General features: G+C 51.8%; 1 protein-coding gene across 3 annotated transcripts in view; it reads right to left on the bottom strand.

Annotated features, from left to right (window-relative positions):
• KIF1B (kinesin family member 1B) overlaps positions 1-3,766 on the bottom strand; it is a 169,177-nt gene extending 165,411 nt beyond the window's left edge. For all 3 annotated transcript variants that reach the window (XM_062190416.1, XM_062190414.1, XM_062190415.1), the window contains exon 1: positions 3,690-3,766. The gene's annotated coding sequence lies outside the window, so the exon portion shown is untranslated. The remainder of the gene's footprint in view (positions 1-3,689) is intronic.
• Positions 3,767-16,600: the final 12,834 nt, after the last annotated feature.

Genomic DNA, 16,600 nt, shown 5'->3' with positions numbered 1-16,600 from the left:
GGCCCTGCCACTCACAGGGAGGAAACTCCTGGTGTCAGCCTGGCTCAGCCCTGGCTGTTGAAGCCATCTGGGGAGTAAACCAGCAGACAGAAGATTTCTCTCTGTCTTTATGGCTTTCAAATAAAATAGATAAATGTTTAAAAAAAAAAAAAAAAAGAGGAAGAAGCCAATGTTTACATGATTTACAAGAGCTGAAGTCAAAGAATTTTAAGTCTCTTCATCTGCAAAGTGGAGATAAAATCCATTTTGTATGGTTACCTTATTTTGTAAAGATTAAATTGATTGATAAATGTAAAGTGCTTACAGCTCCTGGCACACAGAAAGTGCTCAATATGAGTAAACATTTCAACACTAACTGTTATCATTTGTCCATACGGTCACTGATATCTGTCAATATAATGTCAAAACTCTTTTGGGAGAACTGAGATAAGGATCAGTCATTAAAGAGGGCAATGGTGCAGGATGGTAGAGTTGAATGTTTTGGTATAAACAATGTGGTATCAAATATTTAAAAATATTGGGGCAGGTGTTGGCTTAGTGGGTAAGTAATGGTTTGGGATACCTAAACCCCCTATCAGAATGCCCAGGTTCTAGTTCAAACTTCCTGTTAATGTGCAACCTGGGAAGCAACAGGTGATGGCTCAACTAGTTGGGTCCCTGCCACCCACATGGGAAGCCTGGGTTGAGTTCTCTGCTCCCAGCCGTCATCCTGGCCCAGCCCAAGCCCTGACCACTGGCAGCTTTTGGGAAGTGAACCAGCATTTCCCTCCTCTGCCATGCCACTCAAAACAAATAAAATTTTAAAAATTTAAAAATCAGAAATTCACAACCTGTGACTTAAAACACATATCCAAACAACCACAAAACTGCCATAAAATTATCACTGGCCATTAGATAATGGCCAATGGCCAACAGCATCATAAGGAGGAAAAGGGCTCTAAATGAAAACCATAGAAACCACAAAGCAGCTCACTAGCTGTACGAGATGGAAAAGAGCGCAGCTCACTTTATCTCCCACACCTACACGAGGGGTACAGTGTTCGCTCCCTGGAAGGAAAGGACTAAATGTCTAGATGCACTCTTCACTGGTAACAGCTGTAGCAAAGGCACAAACCAGTCCCTGAGATCAATCACGAAAAAGGCCAACCTGGTAGTACAGGCATCTTTTGCAGTTACAAACATTCAATTTCTTTTCTGTCCTGATGAGTTCCACATAAACAAAGAGCTCTTGGGACATTATGTCGGCTTACAAGAGCAGAGGGCTACATGGGTATACACTCGGAAAACGCTCCCCTGACCAGCAGCTGGGGAAGCGCACAGGCACGAGGCAAGGGCTCTTGCTGTTCTTCATACCCAGGTCAAGACCACCACGGGGACGCGGGCTGGAAACTCCAGCCTTGGGGGTGACTGTGGGCAGACCTTAGCCATCTATTCCCTGCTTACATTCAAAACGGAAAAGAGAAAAGAGAGAAAAAGGAAAACTGGTTTCACAGCTCATCTTGAAAAGGAAAAACAGTCTGTTTAGAATTAGTAGTTAATTGGATAAATTTTGGAAAAACTTTCATCAGAGCGGAGAGCCCTGCACCAGTTTGATTTTACCAAATGCTGAAATTACAATTAGTCACAGTTCTTGGGATTTTTTTAAACGTTTATTTTATTTATTTTCATCTACTTGAAAGGCAGTAGGAGAGAGAGAGAGACACTACCTGCTGGTCTACTGCCCAAATGCTCTCAGCCTGAAGACCAGAACAGCGTGCAGGTCTCCCACATGAGTGGCAGGGGCCCAGGGCCTCACCTCCAGGATGCACCAGCAGGAGGCTGGGTAGGAAGCAGAGCAGCAGGACTTGAAGAGGCACTCCAATACGGATGGCAGGCATCCCAGACAGCAGCTTAACCTGCTGCGCTACACACCTGCCCCCAAATCTTTATACTAAGAAAATTAACTCTAAGAATTAAAAACTCAGAACTACTTTTTCCTTGGGGAAGGGAATTCTCAGTTTAATGTCACACAAAAAAACACTGGTTTTTATTAAAGCCACATTTGATTCAACTAAGTCTAAAAGGCAACGCTCAATAATAACAAAAAACAGAATGTACGAAGACTTTTCTTAGAAAAACCTATCTAAAAGAACTGTTTTACGTTGCTCCAAGTTAGAAGAATGCACGCATGAACAGAGACTGAAGAAAAGAAAGGGCACCGGGAAGGCAGGCCTGTCCCGAGCTCCTGCCCCACGCAGGGCGTGGGAGAAACGCGGGTGCACAGGCTCCTGCAGAAGCCAGCTGCGGGTCGCTTCCAGATCAACACCAACACGCGTGCCATCTTCACATCCCACCGCACGGCACACGAGTACCCTACCTGCTTCTCAGCCCAACCACCACTCCGACTCAGAGAACACGCGCCGGGATCCTGTCATGACTAAGCTCGGTGGACAAAATGCCAGCCTTTAAATAAGTACCATTTCTTAACAGTTCTTCAGATCCAGCCACCGCACCTCCACTGGCCTGGGACCCATCATGACACAGGCAGCGTGCTCAGAGCAGCTGCCTCGGGCGGTGAGAGAGAGGAGCGAGGCATCTGGTGACAATCTAATTTCAGCCTCTCCGAGATTCCACAAAGATGACAACCTGCATCCTCAGAAACACGGCTGCAACCCCCCCCCCCGCCTTTGATCCCAATCTCCCGGTTGACTTATTCCCTGCGTGTCGAGCCACTCTGAAAATCGACCCGTGCAGTCCACGCAGTAAGTGGGGGCCTCCATACTGGCGAAGTGGCCCTAGCAGCGCTCAGACCCACAAGCCGTCTACACCAAGGCGCTGGACGAACACAAAAGCGCACAAGATCCAGCCCAGCGAGAATGGAATCCAGAAGGCAGTCCATGCTGCCAGCTCACTTAGCAGAAGGAGAAAATAAAATAAAATTAAAATTAAAATAAAGTGACGGGGGCTCAGAGCCGGCTCCGGGGCCCGGTGTTTTGTGGGGCACGAACAATGACGAGCTCGCTCCGGCAGCTCCCAGCCCCCACAGCCCGGCTGCTGGCGCGGCCAGTCACCCTGAGAGCTGCCAGGGCTGTCACTCGGTGCCTTCCAGCAACCGGACTTGGCTCCTAAAGGATTTGTCGGCTCATCCTCCCAATATGGCTGCCCGGGGAATCCTGGTCGGCCGAACGCGAGCCACAGCAGCCTCCCTCCCGCTGGCCAGCAGCCAGCAAGCCCCCCGCCCCGGCCCTCGGCCACCCCCGGAGCCCAGCGGAGCCCTTTCCGACCGTCCACCGGGGACGGCGCAACCCCAGCCCGAGCCCGGACGCCGGCCACAATAGGGCCGAGGGCAGATAAAGGATGGCGGGGCGGCAGGCGCGCACCGGGCCGGGAGCGACCGCTGGGCACTGCCGGACTCGGGGCCCGGGGGGCACAAGGTCCGGCGCGGCCACCGCGGGGGACCCCGGGGGCACAAGGTCCGGGAGGCCGCTGGACGCACGCCGGGCGCCTCGCTGCCGGCCCGGGGAGGGGTCGCCTCCCCCAGGAGGGAGCCTCGCCCGCCCGCGCCCCGGCGCCCGGCCCAGCCCCTCGGACCGCGCCCCGGCCCCGGCCCCGGCCGCCCCTCGGACCGCGCCCCGACCCCGGCCCCGGCCGCCCCTCCCTCGGGGCCGCCCCGCCCGCGGTGCCAACCGCCGCCAGCCCCGCCGCCTTACCTCAGCCGCGCTGCGGGCCGACGAGCGGGCAGGGCGGGTCAGCAGGCGGGGGCGCGGAGGACCCGGCACCGACGCACCTCAGCGCGAGCAGCGGCGACCGCGAGCCGCAGGGCGCCGCTCCGCAGCCCCATCACGCAACGACCCGGCCCGGCATCGGGGACGAGGGCGGACGGGAGGCAGGAACGCGGCGACGGGCCGGCGGCGGCGCCTGCGGTGCACCAGCAGCTCCTCGGCCGCGCGCGCGGGCACCTCCCAGGAGCGCGGCCGTCAGACTGCCCCGCGTCGCTCACCAAACTCCTCCCGCAGCCGCCGGCGCCGGACACCGCCCCGAGCGCGGGGCCGCGGCGCGTCACCTGGGCCCACCCCGGCGCCTGCGACGGACGCGGCCAGCCACCAATCAGAACGCAGATCTCGGCTGGCCAGCCAATCGCAGGGTGTAGCTGAGGGGGGAAGCGAGGGGGGGGCAATGCGCCAAAGGCTGTGAAGACGCGCGGGCGCCCCCTGGTGGCCCCGGGGGCGGTGCGGACGCGGGGGTGCGGGTTGGGCGCGGCGGCGGCCGGCGCGGGGAGCGGGCCCGGCGCTCCGCCCTGGACCGGGCAGCAGCGTGCGGGGTCCGGCCGCCCGCGGGGGAGCGGGGCTGCGTCCGGGTGCGGGGTCGCTGTGCGCGGCGCGGTGGGAACCGACACACGCAGGCGGCCGAGCGCAGCCCGCAGAAGGCTTCGGGGCCTGCTCCTGGCGGGCCGGAGCGCAGCGCCTCCCACGCGCCACCGTGGGAGGAAAGGCGGGATGAGCAATGGAGCCGCGTGCGCCCGTGGGAAGTGTCGATGAAAAAGAAAAGGAAAAAAAAAAACCCGAATACAGACGGCGTGTGTGAGGTTGGAGGCCGGCCTCCCCTCGGGCTGTGGCGCACCTGTGTGTGAGGGTCACGCCAGAAACTTCTGCGGTGATGACCAGTGCGGGCCAAGCGCGCACCCCCTGTAGGGTTGGGCAGTGCCTGTTGATGGGCTAGCGGAAACTCAAGTGAAAGCGAGTGTTCACCCTGAATTCGGGACAGGACTGCAAAAGGCCAGTCCTACAGTATATGCGCTAATCTATCGAAATTGATTGTATACAATAATGAATTTTTTTTTTTTAACTCTCCGTCGCCTGGGCGGGTGATGTGGCACAGCAGGTAAAGCCACAGCCTGTGAAGCAGGAAAAGCTGGTTCGAGTCCCAGCTGCTCCGTTCCCAGTGCAGCTCCCTGCTAATGCGCCTGGGAAAGCAGTGGAAGATGGCCCAAGAGCTTGGACCCCCGCACCCCAGTGGGAGACCCAGAGGAAGCTCCTGGCTCCTGGCTTTGGCTTGGCCCAGCCCCAGCCATTGCAGCCATCTGGGGGGAGAACCAGCGGATGGAAGACTCTCTCTCTCTCTCTCTCTCTCTCTCTCTGTAACTCTACCTTTCAAATAAATAAAATAAATCTTTAAAAAAAAATCACTGCTAAGGTCCTCAAATTCCATCCAATCCACATTGATTGAGCGTGTCTTCCTTTATTTAGAATTTTAAAAAATGGGGCAGTGGGGAGGTAGAGACATACAGAGTGACACAGAGAACTGGCTCACAGCACGGGATGCACTCCGGACATGTTCAAGAGAGAATGGGCTGGGTCAGGCAGGAGTTGGGAGCCAGGAACTCAATTAAAAAAAAAAAAAAAAAAAAAAAAAAAAAAAAAAAAAAAAAAAAAAAAAAAAGGTTGTTTGCCGTGGGTATTTAGCCTCGCAGTTAAAACACCCACTTCCAAGTAGCCAGGCTCATTACCAGCCCCGGCTCCTGACTCACTGCCAGCGCATCCCGGGAGGCCGAGGTGACCGCTCAAGTGACTGGGCCCCAGCCACCCCGTGGGAAACTGCGGTTCCCGCTCCAGGCTTCCAGCCCTGCCTACCGTGGGACTTCGGGGAGAAAACCAGCGCACGGGCGTGCTCACTCTCCCTCTGCTTTCTGAAATGAATGAATGAATGAACAGATAAATAAAGGCTGAATGGGTGGAGTGCGTAGAAAGAAAAATAATATTTTTTAAAAAGACAAAAGTGAAACGGCAGTGGGTTAACAACTCATCAATTTTTCTTAAAGACTTGTTTTATTTATTTGAAACAGAGAGGTAGAAAGGTCTTCCATCTGCTGATTCACTCCCGAAGTGGCTGCAAGGGTTGGAGCTGAGCTGATCAGCAGCCAGGAGCTTCTTTGGGTCTCCCATGTGGGTGCAGGGGCCCAAGCACTTGGGCCATCCTCTGCTGCTTTCCCAGGTGCGCTAACAGGGAGCTGGATCGGAAGTAGAGCAGCCAGGACACAAAGCAGAGCGCCTATATGGGATGCCAGCACTGCAGCTGGGGCTTTAACCCGATGTGCCACAGCACTGGCCCTGCAGCTCGTCATTTTGTCAGCAGACAACACTTTAGCCTAGGTTGGAACTCTGCACAATAGTACTATGGTAAGCACCATGGAGAGTTACAAAAAAAAAAAAAAAAAACACAACCTGAATGGGTGGGTATTTAACACAGCGATTAACACCTTCCATCTGATACCAGAGTTCAAGTCCCAGCCCTGCTTCCAAAGCCAGCTTCCCGCCAATCAGCACTCTGGGAGGGGAGGGCTGGCTCAGGTAGTTAAGTCCCTGCCATCTACACGGAGACCTGCACTGAGTTCCTCTCCTGGCTTCAGCCTTGCCCAGCCCAAGTTGTAGGCATTTTGGGGAGCGAAGCGCTCGCTCTCACTCACTTGCTCGTTCTCTCTCCCTGCCACTCAAATTAAAACAAAAACAAAAACAAAAACAAAAAACAAAAACTTGAAAACTGGTGACACTACTGTTTGAGCTCTCGATACAGCCGGTGTAAACATCGTCTCAAAGGACAAGGGAGCGTGGGGGACTCTGCAGGCGCCCACCAGAACAAAGCACACAGAGAAGCTCCCTAGAGGCAGAAGGGGCTGCTCCAGCGCCAGGGCCCCCTCCCCAGAGCCTTTCGCGCCCAACAGAAGAAGTCTCTGGGCACAGCCATTCAACTGTCAGGTTACAAATGTACCAAAGCACTCGTTTAGGTGACCTGGACATTGAACTTAGCCGTGGTCCGCTAGGGCTCTCCCTGGGGTGCAAGGAGACGACACCAGGAGGTCCTTAGTGTGCTGCTCATGGCACGTGGTTCCTGGATACAAAAATCCAAAGTCTTCATTTTCATCAGAAAGAGCCAACTGGAAAATGTTACTTTAAAAATATTCCACTATAAATAGCAATCACAACTATTAAATATTTAAGAGCTAGTGAGCAAGATCTGCACTGGAAAAACTATATAACTGTATTGCAACATTAAAGAAGATCTAAATAAATGGAGAATAATTCTTTATTTTTGCTTTTTTATTTATTTAATTTTTTTTTTTTTTGGACAGGCAGAGTGGACAGTGAGAGAGAGAGACAGAGAGAAAGGTCTTCCTTTGCTGCTGGTTCACCCTCCAATGGTCACCACGGCCGGTGCGCTGCGGCTGGCGCACCACGCTGATCTGAAGGCAGGAGCCAGGTGCTTCTCCTGGTCTCCCATGCAGGTGCAGGGCCCAAGGACTTGGGCCATCCTCCACTGCCTTCCTGGGCCACAGCAGAGAGCTGGACTGGAAGAGGGGCAACCGAGACAGAATCCGGCGCCCCGACCGGGACTAGAACCCGGTGTGCCGGTGCCACAAGGCAGAGGATTAGCCTATTGAGCTGCGGTGCTGGCCTGAATTCTTTATTTTTGGAAAGGAATAAAGATGTTGATTCTATCCAAGTTAATATATAAATTTAATATCATTCCAATCAAAATTTCAATCGAATTTTTCATAGAATTTGACAAGGTGATACAGTAAAACTTATATATATGATAAATCTACTCCATGTTCGTGTTCTATCTTAGGATAGAGGAAAGTCACCCATACCAATTCTGAAGAATAAGGTATGGGGAACTTCCCATGGATGGCAGGATACTCTGTAACATTATACATGTAGAACTCTGTTATGTAAACATGAGAATATACAAATAAAGAAGTGGAACAGAATAGAGCCCATAAACCAACCATATGGGTATGGGACTATAATATGTGACAGCATCAGTGCTGCAAATCAGTGGGGAAATAATAAGTTATAAAGGATAACTGGTGCTGGGATAACCGCTTAACTACAAGGATGTGATAAACAAATATATAATATAAATATATATATATGTTTATATCCTGACCTCACATTATAAAAAGTTAAGTTTAGCCAGATTTAAAACTAAATTGGAAAAGTAAAGCTGTAAACATTTTATTAGAGAATATAAACTATCTTTATGGTCTTGAGATAAATATTTCCTTTTAAAAAAGATTTACTTCACTTACTTGGAAGGCAGAGTGACAGAGAAAGAGGAAGAGCTACATACAGAGAAGTAGCTTCCATCTGCTGATTCATTCCCCAAATGGCTGGAACACCAGGGCTGGGCCAGGCCAAAGCTGGGAGCCTGGAGCTCCATCTGGGTCTCTCACGTGGGTGCAGGGGTCAAGTACCTGGGCCTCCTCCGCTGCCTTCCAGGCACATTCAGAGGAAGCTGGATCAGAAGTGGAGCAGCCAGGGCCTGAACCAGCGCTCCAATATTGGATGCCACCATTACAAGCAGGGACTCAATCTGATGGGACACAGTGCTGGCCCTGGGATAAATATTTCTTTAAAGAAGAGATGAAGGGGCCAGCTCTGTGACGTAGCAGGTAAAGCCACCACCTGAAGTGCCAGCATCCATATGGGTACCAGTTCGAGTCCCAGCTGCTCCTCTTCTGATCCAGCTCTCTGCTATGGTCTGGGAAAGCAGTAGAACCAAGTCCTTGGGCCCCTGCACCCATGTGGGAGACCCAGAAGAAACTCCTGGCTCCTGGCTTCAGATCAGCTCAGCTCTGGCTGTGGCAGCCAACTGGGGAGTGAAGCAGCAGATGGAAGACCTCTCTCTCTCTCTGCCTCTCTGTAATTCTGCCTTTAAAATAAATAAATAAAGCTTAGAGAAAAAAAAAGAAGAAGAAGAAGAGATAAAAAGCACTATCCAGAAAGGACTGATGAATTTGACTATACTCATAATAATAATAATAAAAAGAATCCCCTAGACAAGATATCATAAACAGAGCAAATAAGTCATAGATGAACAATGTATTTGCAACACATTTAACCAGCGAATTATTCAGCATAAATAAAGAAATGCACGTAGCACAAATCAATGTGGAAGACAGAAACACTCTGAAAGGGATATGACTAGGCAATCCAGAGGAGGTCTGAAAAGGCACCTGACTCATGGAAATGTGATACTGCACCACGATGAACACTCTGGCAATAGCAGGTAATGGAAGGGAGAGGACGAGAAAGTCTTCTATGTATGTGCTCTGGAGAAAGCCTTGCCTATGGAGGTGAGGCAACAGGTCCAAGAACGGCCTTTCCAGCATTACCTGTGATAGGGAAAACTTGCAAATCCACCCACAAGAGACGGGATGGATAAATTATGATGTGGCCATAGAATGAAGCACGATGCAGTAACTGAAAGGGAATGAGCGAGAACCCATTTAACAGCGTGTCTACAGCGGCCAGGACCCAGCCAGAAAGTGGTAACTACAGCCAGTGTTCCAGACACAACAGATGAATAAAGGAACTGACAGGCCTCCAAGAAGGAAAAGGAGGAGGAGGAGGAGGAGGAGGAGGAGGAGGAGGAGGAGGAGGAGGAGGAGGAGGATGGTGTCTCAGAAACCAGTAACTGCAGGGAGACAGTGCATCCCTAGGGCTGGGAAACTGGGAGGGGCCGTCACTGGCCTGCAGGGGGGACTGGAGGGGAGGCTGCTGCAGGAGAATCCCTGGAGAAGGAGAACAGCGCAAGTGAAAGAAGAACTGAGACTTCCCTGCGTTCTCGGCTCCTCCCACGGGCAGGGGCCCAGGCGAGATCGACTGACAAAGGAGCCTGAAAAGTGTGGGTTCTAGAAGGGCAGCGAAAGCAGTCAGATGACCGCTAAATCTCAAAACCATCATGCTTCGCAAAATAATGGCGATGACGTCAGCCACGCTGACACTGCCATGCGCACAGCTGGGGACCTGCAGGTACCAACCGGGTGAGGCCTCCTTCCACGCACAGTCCAGTATGGAAAACTACGTGAGAACGAGAATCACCGACTTCAGGACAGGGGTTACCCCAGGAGGGAGAGAAAAATAAACCAGGGAGTGGAACCCAGGAAACTGCCGCTATTGCTGTCCTCTTTGATTTTTTGGAAAACAAAATGACAGGAGGATGGGAGCGTTGATAGAGACGGGGGAGGGGTCCCCCGGGGTGGGTACCGTTGTGATAGGCCCTGTACTTTATCACTTGTTAAAAAAACATTTCACCGTTTCAAAGTGGTACTTGCACAGAGGCCACCCAGCTGTGGTACCACAGGAATTCTCTGCAGATTGGGTCCACAGCTGGACTGGAAGGGATGGAGACCCATCCACGGGAGCTCAGCTGAGCACTGGGGGCCAGGTGGCAGAAGCCGTAATCCTCCCTCTGGCCCGGGCTTCAGGTACAGTGGGGACTGTTGTGGCACAGTGGGGTAAGTTGCTGCTCGCGAAGCTGTCGTCCTGTATCGGAGAGCCATTGCAAGTCCCTCCGGCCCTGCCTCAGGTCTGCCTTCTTGCTAATGTTCCTGGGAAGGTGGACCAAGTGCTCGAACCCTCTGCAACCCACGTAGGAGACCTGGATGGAGTTCCTGGCTCCTGGCTTCTGCCTGGCCCAGCCCTGGCTGTCATAACTACTTGGAAAGTGAACCAGTGGAAGGTAAATTGGGGAGGAGGCACTGCCATTCAAATAAATAAATACATCTTTAAGCACACACACATACACACAACCAGACACGCTAGTGTCCCAGGCTGCACTGTAAAAGGTCACCATATCTTGGGAAAACATTTGGTTCCACGGGTCACAGAAACTCCTTCCTGACTCGGCTTCCAGACTCACTCGAAAGTGTCACAGGCTGACACTTGTACTGACAAAGATACAGGAAAGGCTCCTGTTGTTTCTGGGAGAATGGAGACTGCACACCTCTGCAGCACTCACCTGCATACCGAGAGAATTATGTTCCTGTTATTTCCACCAAGGTCAGGTAACACGTGTACTTAGGTCCCGGATCATGTTGCAGGATTAAAATAGGAACTGCCTGTTATTTTTGGACCTAGGAGCCTAGGAGTCTCTCTACCCTGTTAAGTCTAGAAAAGATCTGTTTTCCTATAAGGTCTTGGCAAATTTACATCCATTAACGTCTATTTTATATAAGAATGCGTCTGTAGATTGTATTAAACCTTGCATTAAATAATGACAGTAAGGAGCTTGAGACAAATCCATACTCCGGCGTTTCCAGTGAATTCTTTAACAAACAGGATGCAATTTAGCTCATGAGTATTAATATACAGCGTCACCACTTATGCCGCGGTGTTTGCAACCAGAGAAAACAAAACTGAAAGATCCTTTGGAACAGGTTGGTCCACCTCATCAGCAAATGATAAACACAGCAAGTTTCTGCTTCTGCTGAGGAATGATTTTTATTTGTTGTCTTCAACCACCCAGAATCCAAAAGGAAGGAAGACACAGACCTTTGCAACACTCACCTCCCTTCTAACTCACTGGAAAGTTCCTTCCTGCCTGTGTTCAATGCCTGATATCTCACCACTAGTTCTAACACGCTCCGTCGCCTGAAACTTCAGCTAACAAGACTGATAAGAGCAAATTGGCAAGGGGCAAGTGCGATGCCCGAAGCTATGCTTATTCCAGCAAGGATCCCAGCTTAAAAGTCCTGTGTTCCTCCGCCTTGCGGTGCCGGCCCCCCGGGTTCTAGTCCCTGTCGGGGCACCGGATTCTGTCCCGGTTGCTCCTCTTCCAGGCCAGCTCTCTGCTGTGGCCCGGGAAGGCAGTGGAGGATGGCCCAAGTGCTTGGGCCCTGCACCTGCATGGAGACCAGGAGAAGCACCTGGCTCCTGGCTTCGGATCAGCGTGATGCGCCGGCCGCAGTGGCCATTGGAGGGTGAACCAACGGCAAAGGAAGACCTTTCTTTCTGTCTCTCTCTCTCATTGTCCACTCTGCCTGTCAAAAAATAAAAATTTAAAAAAAAAATCATGTGTAAGATCCCAAAACACATAGCTATCCCAGGAGCTGTGGATCCAAAGGGCTTTTGGCTATTTTCAAAGATCAAATTAAGACAAAATGCGCATGTCTGATATTGATTAAAATAGTCAAAACCATGCTGCAGCAGGTAAACACAATGCTAGAAAAGTAATTTCAAAAGCACGTGGAAGGGCTGAGTGGCCCCGTGGTTAACTGGCCGGTTAGTTCACCAGCATCCCAGGTCAGTAGCTGCCCCTGGTTACTGAGCCTGGCTCTCTGCTAGTGCAGCAGCTGAGAGGTGATGATGTTGGCTCAAGCAGCTGGGTCCCTGCCACCCGCTTGGGAGACCTGGAGTGAGTTCCCGGCTGCTGGTTCAGGCTCACCCATGCAGGCATTTGGGGAATGAACCAATAGGTGGGAAGGTGAGAGTGGACAGTGGATTCTTTTTTTCTCTCTCCTTTCCACCTGCCTCTCACATAAATAAATATACAAATTTTTAAAAACATGCTGAGTAAATGGCAAAGGTGACTCTTGAAAATAAGTTTCTTTTCTTTTTTTAAGCTTTATCGATGTATTTGGATGTCAGAGTTACAGAGAGAGAAGGAGAGACAAAGAGAGTTCTTCCATCAGCTGGTTCACTCCCCAGATGGCTGCCACAGCCAGGGCTGGGCCAGGTTGAAGCCAGGAGCCAGGGGCTTTGCCCAGGTCTCCTATATGGCAGGGGTCCAAAGATATGGGCCATCTTTGGCTGCCTTCATGGATCATTAGTGTGGAGCTGGATCAGAAGTGGAACAGCTGGGACATGAGCCAGCACCCATTTGGGACGCCGGCATTCCATACAACACTGACCCCTGAAAACAAGTTTCTTGTTTTTTTTTTAAAAAAATATTTATTTATTTGAAGGGCAGAGTTACAGAGAGGTAGAGGCAGAGAGAGAGAGAGAGAGGTCTTCCATCCACTGGTTCACTCCCCAAATAGCTGCAATGGCCAGAGCTGGGCCCATCTGAAGTCAGGATCCAGGAGCTTCTTCTGGGTCTCCCACATGGGTGCAGGGGCCCAAGGACTTGGGCCACCATCTACTGCTTTCCCAGGACATAGCAGAGAGCTGGATTGGAAGTGGAGCAGCCAGGACTCGAACCTGCACCCATATGGGTTGCTGGCACTGCAGGCAGCAGCTTTACCTGTTATGCCACAGTGCTGGGCCCCAAGTTTCTTGTCTTCTAGATTTGAAAAGAAAAAAGACTGCCCGCCCACATAGTCTCAAGTTCCTAAAGGCAGTAGCAAAATGAGCTGGTGTCATTTTGCCCTGTTTTTCCTCCAAGGCTCAGTCACATTTAAATGAGTGTCAGTGAATCAAGTCGTCTACACAGCACACTGCAGGTTGGCAGCAGCACAGGGTCCACATGGCTCCCAGCCCCACAGAGGAAATACCAGGGACTCCCCACAGAAGGAGAGAACCAACAGTCAAACGCTGATAATTGTGTAGAGTTGAGAAAGAATGGGGAATTCTGATTTGGCGCCTTTTAGTTCCTAGCGATTCGTGCAAGATTTTGCTTTTGTCGTCCGTGGCGCTCTGTGCACACGGCCGACCCTGAAACCCTCTCATCTCGCTGGCTTCTCTGGCCTTCCTTGGCTCCCTCGTCTCCACCGATAAGAACATCCCTGCAGAGTTCCCTCTTCGGAATCACAGTGTGTGCGTTATTTTTCTGTAACATGCATGTTTACTAACTAGGAGCAAGCTTGTCTCAATTACCTTCAGCCTTAGAGCCATGATTCCAGAAACCAAATTGTTGTTTACTGGGAAATTGTTGTGCCAGCGACAGATGGCCCTGGAACACACGCGCAGGAGATGGGGCCTGAAACGGGCTCCCTACAGCATCAGAGAGCCCAGCTGCCAGGCCAGGTCTCTGGGACGCAAGAACAGTGTCATCCCAGGCAGAACGGAGCGCTCAGAGCCCAGTGCCCAGAGCACCAGGGTGCGCGAGCGAGTTATGACGTCTCAGGTGACCCCAGCATCGCCCCCGATCCCCGACCCAGGGCGGGACCAGAAGACGCCAATCACTGCAGGGCACAGGCAGTACCTCATGGCAGTGAACTAGATGCCACTGTTGCTCGGAGCACCGTCTCCTGAGAGGAACATGCCACTCCTGCTTCTCAGCAGAGAGGGGCTAGCAGGCGTGAGACCCATGCCGGTCCAGCAGGCCGCCTGGAAGCTGCCCTGCCCGTGTGTGCCTCTGAGCAGGCTGGGCGACATGCACAGCCCTCAGCCTCTGCACCTCTAGACTCCGGAGTGTAAGCCGCGTGTCTGGTGCACGGGCGTGGTGACAACAACAAAGCCCGGGCGAGGCTTGTGACACAGAGGAAAGCCCTAGCGTGAGACTCCCCTGCATCCGGCGTCTGAGGGCCGGTTCCAGTCCTGGCTGCTCTGCTTCTGATCCAGCCTCCTGCTCACCGGCTGCGAAGCAGTAGACGATGTCGCAAGTGCTTCGGTCCCTGTCATCCATGTAGAGGAGCTGGCTGGAGCTCCTGGCTCCTGGCTTCTGCCTGGCCCAATGCCAGCTGCTGCAGCCATTTGGGGACTGAGTCAGTGAATGGAAAATCTCTGTCTCTCTTTCACACCAGTCTCTAAAAATAATAACAATAAATCCATGGTCTAGCTCAAGTTGAGAGTACAGCCCAGTGAAGGAGCCCCCCTCTTCTCTCCCCGTAAGTGATCCCTTACACTTGATCTTAGCCAAAAGGCCGAGAAGCGATGTAAGTGATCCCTTATTGCTCCTCTCCTACCTACAGATTATAGACACAGTCTCTAAACTGTTAGGATGAAATGGATCTGGTACATCCCAGCTGTGGGATCATGGCCACCCAATGTCTCTAGGCTGCAGATTTCCAGCTATAAAACAAGGCAGTTGGGGTAGATGGATTGAATGTTAAAGCTCTTCAGGTTCTAATATCCTAGCATTCTGTACTTACTGAATTTTTTCCTCCCCCTCCAGAGACAGGAAGAACTTAAATAGATGATGGTAATGACACCTCCTGGTACCTGTTGACCATTCACCATAGGTGAAGAACTCTATCAAGCCCTTCATGTTAAATATCTTACTGAATCTTCACACAGTCCGATAAAATAGGTCCTCCTATTGTTGCAAGTTCACGTAAAAGGAAGCTCAGGAGAGATCGTGGCGGCAGAAAAACACCCCTCTGAAAGATACCAGGTCCCAGGGCCGGCCTTGTGTAATGGCAGGTAAAGCTGCCACCTGCAACACTGGCATCCCATGTGGGCACCGGTTCAAGTCCCAGCTGCTCCCGGCTGATGCGCCTGGGAAGGCAGTGGAGGATGGCCAAGTGCTGGGGCCCTGCACCCAGGTGGGCGACTGGGAAGACGCTCCTGCTCCTGCCTTCCACCTGGCCCATCCCTGGTTGTTTCAGCCATTTGGGGAGTGAACCAGCAGATGGAAGACCTCTCTTTTTCTCTGTCTTCTCTCTCTCCCTCTAACTTTACTTTTCAAACAAATAAAATAAATTTTTTTAAAGATACCAGGTCCTAGTGTCTGGTCTTCATACAGATTACTTTATATGGGAATGTGGTCTTGGTAGACCTGAGTCTAAGGGGAGAATATCTTGGATTAACACAATCATAGGTACCCTAGAGGAGGGAGGCAGAGAGGGACTTGACTACTGACTACACACACAGAAGTGGAGAAGGCAGTGTGACCGAGAGGCAGAGAGTAGAGAGACCGGGTCCCAAGCCAAGGAATGCCGGCAGGCACGAGACGCTGCAGCGCCCACGGAGGGAGCCTGGTCCAGCCAACACTCTGATGTCAGCCCAGGGGCACCAGTGTTAGATTTCTGGCCTTTAGAACCAGGAGAGAACAGATGCTATTTTTTAAAAGGATTTTATTTCTTTATTTGAGAGGCAGAGTTACAGACAGAGAGAGGGAGAGACAGAGAGAGAGAGAGGTCTCCCATCTGCTGGTTCACTCCCCAAATGGCTGCAACAGCTGAAGCTGGCCAATCTGAAACTAGGAGTCAGGAGCTTCTTCTGTGTCTCCCAAGCAGGTACAGGGGCCCAAGCACTTGGGCCATCTTCCATTGCTTTCCCAGGCCATTAGCAGGGAGCTGGATCAGAAGAGGAGCAGCCAGGACACGAACTGGTGCCCATATGGGATGCCTGAGTTGCAGGTGGAGGCTTAGCCTACTACACCACAGTGCCAGCCTTGGTGCTGTTGTTTTAGGTCCCTGTTGTGGAAGTTTGTTTTGCCAGCTATGGAGAGCTAGTGGAGAGGTGGCTACTGTCTTCATGGTCACAGTCAGTGAGCGGGGGCTGGAGCCAGGGTTCAACCCCAGAACCCTTGTCTTCACAGCCCATGCTCTTAGGTGCGGCACTGGGATCCTTTTATAACTCCCAAACACACAGACACTGACTACTAACTAACAAAAAGAGAAGGCAGAAAAAACATCTGAAAGCCCATCCATAGCGAGGTAGCCTTCTAAGAGGCCGAGTCAACCACATGCTTTCTCACTGCAGAACTCCCAGCTCTGGGAAGCTTCCTTGCAACGTCCGCTCTCCCACACGCTTTGCATCAACATTAGGTCACATCTGTGTCGTGGCCAAGAGTGTGTGCACTTGAACAGGAAGATGCGACTTGTGCAAAAGGAAAAAGCTGATCCATTTGGATAATAGCTCACGAGGTTACCTGGCAGCCGCTTCCGGCTCTCTGGCATCTCTGGCAATCGGTGAAAGAGGCTGTTATCTTTTGAGTGAGGCTGGTTTCCCCTTTT

Source organism: Lepus europaeus, chromosome 5, assembly GCF_033115175.1.
Source record: "Lepus europaeus isolate LE1 chromosome 5, mLepTim1.pri, whole genome shotgun sequence".
NCBI classification, from domain to species: Eukaryota; Metazoa; Chordata; class Mammalia; order Lagomorpha; family Leporidae; genus Lepus; species Lepus europaeus.
This window is presented reverse-complemented; position numbering and strand designations above follow the sequence as displayed.